At 35.3% G+C, this 6,000-nt stretch overlaps 1 protein-coding gene across 1 annotated transcript in view; it reads left to right on the top strand.

Annotated features, from left to right (window-relative positions):
- Positions 1-724: 724 nt before the first annotated feature.
- Positions 725-6,000, top strand: part of LOC150085550 (choline transporter-like protein 1) — a 361,536-nt gene continuing 356,260 nt past the window's right edge. The window contains exon 1 of the mRNA XM_090373336.1: positions 725-752. The gene's annotated coding sequence lies outside the window, so the exon portion shown is untranslated. The remainder of the gene's footprint in view (positions 753-6,000) is intronic.

Raw genomic sequence — 6,000 nt, 5'->3', positions numbered from 1 at the left:
CAGAGTAACACACGTGATGGCTAATTCATTTGCTAGCCAATATTATCCAATTCCAAAATTAATCAAAAATCGCATTTTTTTCCCCATTCTGAATTTAACGGCGATGTCATAGTTTTACCTTTTTTTTTATCTCCAAAAAGGAGGAAACTATGTTACGACGGTGAGACGGAGAAAGACAGAAAAAACAAGTCAAAAAGACGGAATCTCCATCATAAATAAATTATGATGAAGAAAGAAGAAGCATAATGTGTTTTATCTCACTGTATGCATGAAAGAGAGAAATGAAAAATTTATTTTCTCTCTCTCTCTCTCTCTCTCTCTCTCGTCGCACGCGCATAATGCCCAAAGTGCCCTTACAAAGGGAAAAAAGTAGGTCGTTTAGAACGCACCACTTTGTGAGAGATTTTAAGCACTGCCAACACCTTACAATTGTATTCATTCACTGATTAAGCACGCTCTGCTTAATCTTCCCAGAAACAGGCAAGAAATTCCATACTTTGACTGACTAATGTGAGCAAGCTTTACCTGTTGATCTGTTCCCGTCATCCGGTAAGCTAACCTCGTTACAGCGTGACGTACTCGATCATCTCATTCGATCGGCGGAGCTCACAACGAAAGTTTGTCACAAACAGAAAACCTTCTTTGCTAAGGCACGCTGAGAACGCTGCGAAGGTGCTCTTTCAACAGAAGCCACGTGAGTCGGCATTAGCCTTTCACTACCCGTCAGCAGCATTGGCAACTCTTCCATAAAGGTAAACTTTTTACAGCTTTGAGAGTTAGCAATAGTTCAGTGGCCTAATTTCAACAGTGACTCTGTATACAAGTGTCTGCTAGAAACTAGAATTAGGAATAGCAGCACGAAATAAGGTTGCTAATATAAGTACGAAAATAAAGATAAAATGTTTGCTATATTTAAAGTGAAATTAAGTTATTTAGGGCCAAAAACAAAGCCTAGATATCACGTTCCCAATATGCAGAACATACTGGAAATTTTCTGTCATAAAGGTTCCAGTTTCCACTAAAACAATTACAAGTTTTCCAGCTGCTGCTATGCTCATACTCATATTTTATCATCATTGCTATTATTTTTATTTATTATGTACATATATTAATACCTTTCGCAAAAGTTTGTAACGCTCAGTTGGGACAAATGATGTCTCCTGCATATCAAATTAAAGTTAGCAAAATTAGTAAAATTCGAATTAAAGTTGGCAAATACTGTATTAGTAATATTCGCAAAAGTATCAAACCACAAAATGTTAAAAGTTCTGTGGTTAAAAACAAGTTCGAAAAATAACGGAAAACAGATGTATATGAATGCTACTACTGAAGTAGTGATTTTTAGCAAACAATCCCAATCTGAATCACAATGATGAAATAAATGGTTTTGTGCATTCTTACTGTAATGAGTAGTGGTTCCATTTAACCCTTGGCATCAGCAATGGCGAATAATGTGACCTTTGGTATGGATAATTAAAATTTCTTTTAAGTCATCAAGTAATAATAATTAAAAATTTCTGATAAAAGTACTTTTCGAGATTTATTTAATATCAGTTTGTGTTTTTCACTACAGCCGGCCCACCAACCCAATATAGCACTGGCCCTTTCGGCATTTTCCAGATGGCCAGTCCAACAATGGCATGGAGAATTTATTTATTTTATGTACAGTACTATTAAAAAGAAACTAAAATCTCGAAACGTTAGAATCTTTACGCTTTTACTTTTTGTATTTTATTTTGCATAGTTTGGCATAATTTTGAAACTTCTGCATTAAGACAGCAATAGCGTCGTATAATAGCATCGAATTAAATTTGACTTATTATTACTAGTAGAAAACTCAGTATTCAGTAAAACCAGTTTCAGAAAACCCAGTATTCTTTATTCAGTACGTTAAAGGAAAATCATCCGGGTAAATTGCATACGAAATCACTGCTCTAGTTGCAGATTTAATAGATGTATCGCCTTCCATTATTAAAAATGGAAGGTGGATATAGAAAAAAAGAGATGTCTTTCAACGTCTGGGAAGAGGCTGCCAATACGATGGGCTCTGCGCCCCATCATTCAAATTAATGATGGGGCAATTAATTCACGGTATCATCGTTATGGTAACCATTCTGAAAGCGCGGGTGAGTGCTATGCGTCCTCCAACATCATAGACGTAACATTGCCCTATCTTTTCAGAAACTTTTCAATTCTTTTAAAATCTTCATTCGACCATAAAATGATCATAAATTTCTAGCGCCTTCTCGCGGCTGAGGGACCTACGATACGATACGCCACTACTCCGTTGTATATTATCAGGAACACAATTAACTTTTTTTTTTTTTTTTTGTTGAAATGTATTTTTTAACCCCTATTGGATTTAAGACGGGATTTAACAGTTTCGAAAGTCAGTTTGTATTCAGATGAACAATTCATTACTGTATTTCTACATTTCAATAAATATCTTAATCCAAAAATTACATTGTATAATAGTATTTCTTTTATTCTTCATTGATCGCATTCCACGTATCGATCGCCCCCCCCCCTCACCTCCACCTCCAGCTAATTAACTCTTAATATCCTCGAAATCTGACGTTTCTCGTGTCGGGTAATATTGTTGAACAACTGTCCTATTGATCAAATATAATGTAGACTAATTGTTTGTCGACCAATTACTACAGACCCATTCCCAATGGACATGAATTTGTAACGTATAACCACAAATGTAATCTATGCTTTAAAGCACAGTCGTCTGTGACATACACTACATTTTAAAAATAATTTACGTGGCAGCCATGTACTCGCAATTCTCATGCGTACTACGCAGTTTCATGCGTCGCATTTCCGGTTCAGAAAGTGTCTTTTTTATTTTTTTTTTTTTTTCCCTTCTTTTAAGCTAGTCACCCTAACTTAGTCTGCATTAATTTAATATTATACGCTTTACACTCAATATTCAAATGTGGAAAATGAATGATTCGAAAGAGATAATATCTACTATGCCACTGATAAGCTGATAAACAAGATAATCATTTAATAATTTTATAAGTCATTAATTAATCTAAATGCAAAATGAATATCCCATGATAGTTACGACATATTAAATATATAGTCTTCTTAAGATAATTACAAGTAACATGAAATAGGATAATTATTTGTTAATTAAGGGATTAGAAAACTTAGTTTTATTAAATTAGGTTGTTACCTAAAATGGGTTACAGAAAAGAAAAATAAACTTGAAAGTTGATTTGTAAAGTTTGATTTCCGGTTGTTGTCAGTAATATCAGTTTGACAAGTGCTCGGTCATGATCAGTAGAAAGCAATGAGATGCGAACACCATGTATTTGTATTCACTCTTCTAATGAACACAAATATATAAACTGCTGTAAACTTGTGATTACCATAATCCATTTTAAGCGCGTTAGTAATGAGTTTTAGCAAACCATCCCAATGTGAATCACAATGATGAAATAAATGGTTTTCTGCATTCTTACTGTTATGATAGTGGTTCCATTTAACCACTGGCGTCAGCAACGGCGAATAGAATCGTATAATAGATATTATACACGTTAGCTTATACACTAAAATGCCTACTGTATTCACTATGTCCGTCCGTCCGTCCACCGTCCGCACTAACTCGACTCTCATTGGATGAATTTCATGTAATTTTATATTTGGCTCGCTTAGAAAAAATTGTCCTGCTGTCGCAAATTTCATAAAATCGGACGAACAGATAGAAATTTGGCAATTATTATTATTATTATTTACCCCCCCCCCCATTCATGTCACACAGGCTATCCAATCCGAATGTGGAGGAAGAAATGTTTTTGGTTAGAGCATGGAAGTGGTTCTTTTTTGCCCTTTTTTTTATTTTTATTTATTTATTTTTTTTTTTTGTTTGTTATAAATCATGAATTATTACTACTTGCTAACGTCCCTCAAACGTACCATACCTTGTTTGCAATTAATTTTCATTATTTTTTGTTTGTTTTGTTGTTTGGTTTTTAGGAGCATTAGCAACTAAGGCCATATTGCTCCGGGATATGCGGTGGTCATTCCCTGACCTTTCCGCATCCTCCGTATTTGGTGGTGACGGGCTCGAATGCCGGTCTAATCAAGAAGCGTGTGCTATGCACTGCTGCTCCTTCCCACCTGGCTACGGAGGCGCCCTTTCATTATTTATTTCGTCAGAACGGTATGTAAATATCATTGTTTGGATATTTACATACTCAATTCATATTCATTCCTTTATTAATTGATTGCCATGCAGAGCTCCAGGCACCAACACATACCAAAATTGAATACAAGCAAAATGGATAAAGTTTCCATAATTTCACAATTCCCCCCCCCCCCTTTTTTTTATGAAAACTGTTTTTATTATGTAAATAATTTTCTTATTTTTAAACATATTTATAATACATAAATTTTCTCAAACTGGGATGCGAATAGCTTGCGTATCCCAGTTTAAGAAAAGTTCGCAATGTTTGTTTTTCAAACGTTCTTGGCCTTCGTTCATAAAAGAATTGTTGCGCTTCGTGCATATAAAATATAAATGTACACGATCTCCAAGGAATGTAATGCGTTATGCTGCCGCTAAGCAACCAATCTTGTTTAACAAGGAAAACGGAGTGAATAAATCAATACTCTATGGCTGACCACATAACCACATCTGTACGTGTGCTGTTCTAACAATACCAGGAAAATAAGACTGCCAATGTATAGATAATGCATCAGGCGTCACTGATGATCGCGCATCGATACTATTCTTTAAAAAAAAAAAAAAAAAAAACTTCCTTCCTTATCGCCATATTCAAGTGGAGAGATACACGGAGACAAATTAGCAAAATTCTTCAGTAGTCAACCATTGAATATTCTTGTAAACAATGCAGAACGTTTCGATCTATTTTTTTCCAGTTCACCCAGGCACGCACAAGGCACACTCTAGCGTAATTATTAAAATTTATGGTGCGTATGACTGCACGCTAACTCAACTGTCATCTAAGTCAAGTACCATAACAGGGTATTCAGTCGTGCTTATATGATTGTTGCTCTGTGTGTAATAACAACTTCGCCTGTCACAGTGTAAATGTGAGGTAATATTATGACATCTTAACATGAGAGGTTCAGAGAGTGCCTCACGATACGTGATATATTTGAAATATTTGTCACGATATATTTGAAACCCTTGCTTTTGTGAAAAATGGTTCAAACCAATGGACATTTACGCTGTTAGAAGATTTTTTTAATCATTCCAAATTTCATTAAAATCGAACAATTAGAAATCCAGCAATTATTACTTATTTTCTTCATACATATCACGTCGTGGGTTATCTATAAACTACATACTGTAGCTCAAGCACTGGATATCGTATTTGTTGTCAAGCGCTGATTGTAAGAATGAGAGTAGAGCACAGTATGGCAGATGCGCAAAAAGGTTTTCTGTTTAAATATTGCTCATATGAAGGTCGTTGCTTTTTGAAGAGCTTGTTATATAAATAATGAATTATTATTATTTGTTTATTCTATTAATCGGTCATTACGATGGGCTCTGCGTCGAAAACGAAGAGAAAGAAATATATAAATTGCCCGATATGTGATGTAACCATTATTTTTTCACTGGTCATTAAAATCTAGGAGGAAATAAGAAAAGTATATTACAAAAAAGTTGACCAAAATCATATTGAAGTATGTGCAGTGAAGTGAAAACATAGTGTGCTTGTTATGCAATGCTAGTGATTCCGCACAAAACCGCACTTAGTGGCACTGTGGAGATGCAAGACTGCAAAGCCAGATGAGTGTGAGTTGTCTTGAGTACTGCGAGTTATGTGATAGTCTGTTGTTTGTGTTCTTCATCTGGCCACTTAGTTACTTTGGGGGGGGATAACCAAGGAAGACACTTCCCGGCATACATATACCGTACAAAGAGCGGCCAGGACAGTAGAGGGACTTTTTTTTATAAGGCTGGCCCTGCTCTGGCTGCGACAAGAGCATTTTCATTTTTCATTCATTTATTAATTACAC

The sequence above is a fragment of the Mastigoproctus giganteus genome, chromosome 5, assembly GCF_048544385.1.
Source record: "Mastigoproctus giganteus isolate SK-2022 chromosome 5, ASM4854438v1, whole genome shotgun sequence".
Classification (NCBI taxonomy): domain Eukaryota; kingdom Metazoa; phylum Arthropoda; class Arachnida; order Uropygi; family Thelyphonidae; genus Mastigoproctus; species Mastigoproctus giganteus.
Note: the sequence above shows the minus strand (reverse complement) of the source record. Positions and strands in the feature narration are given on the sequence as shown.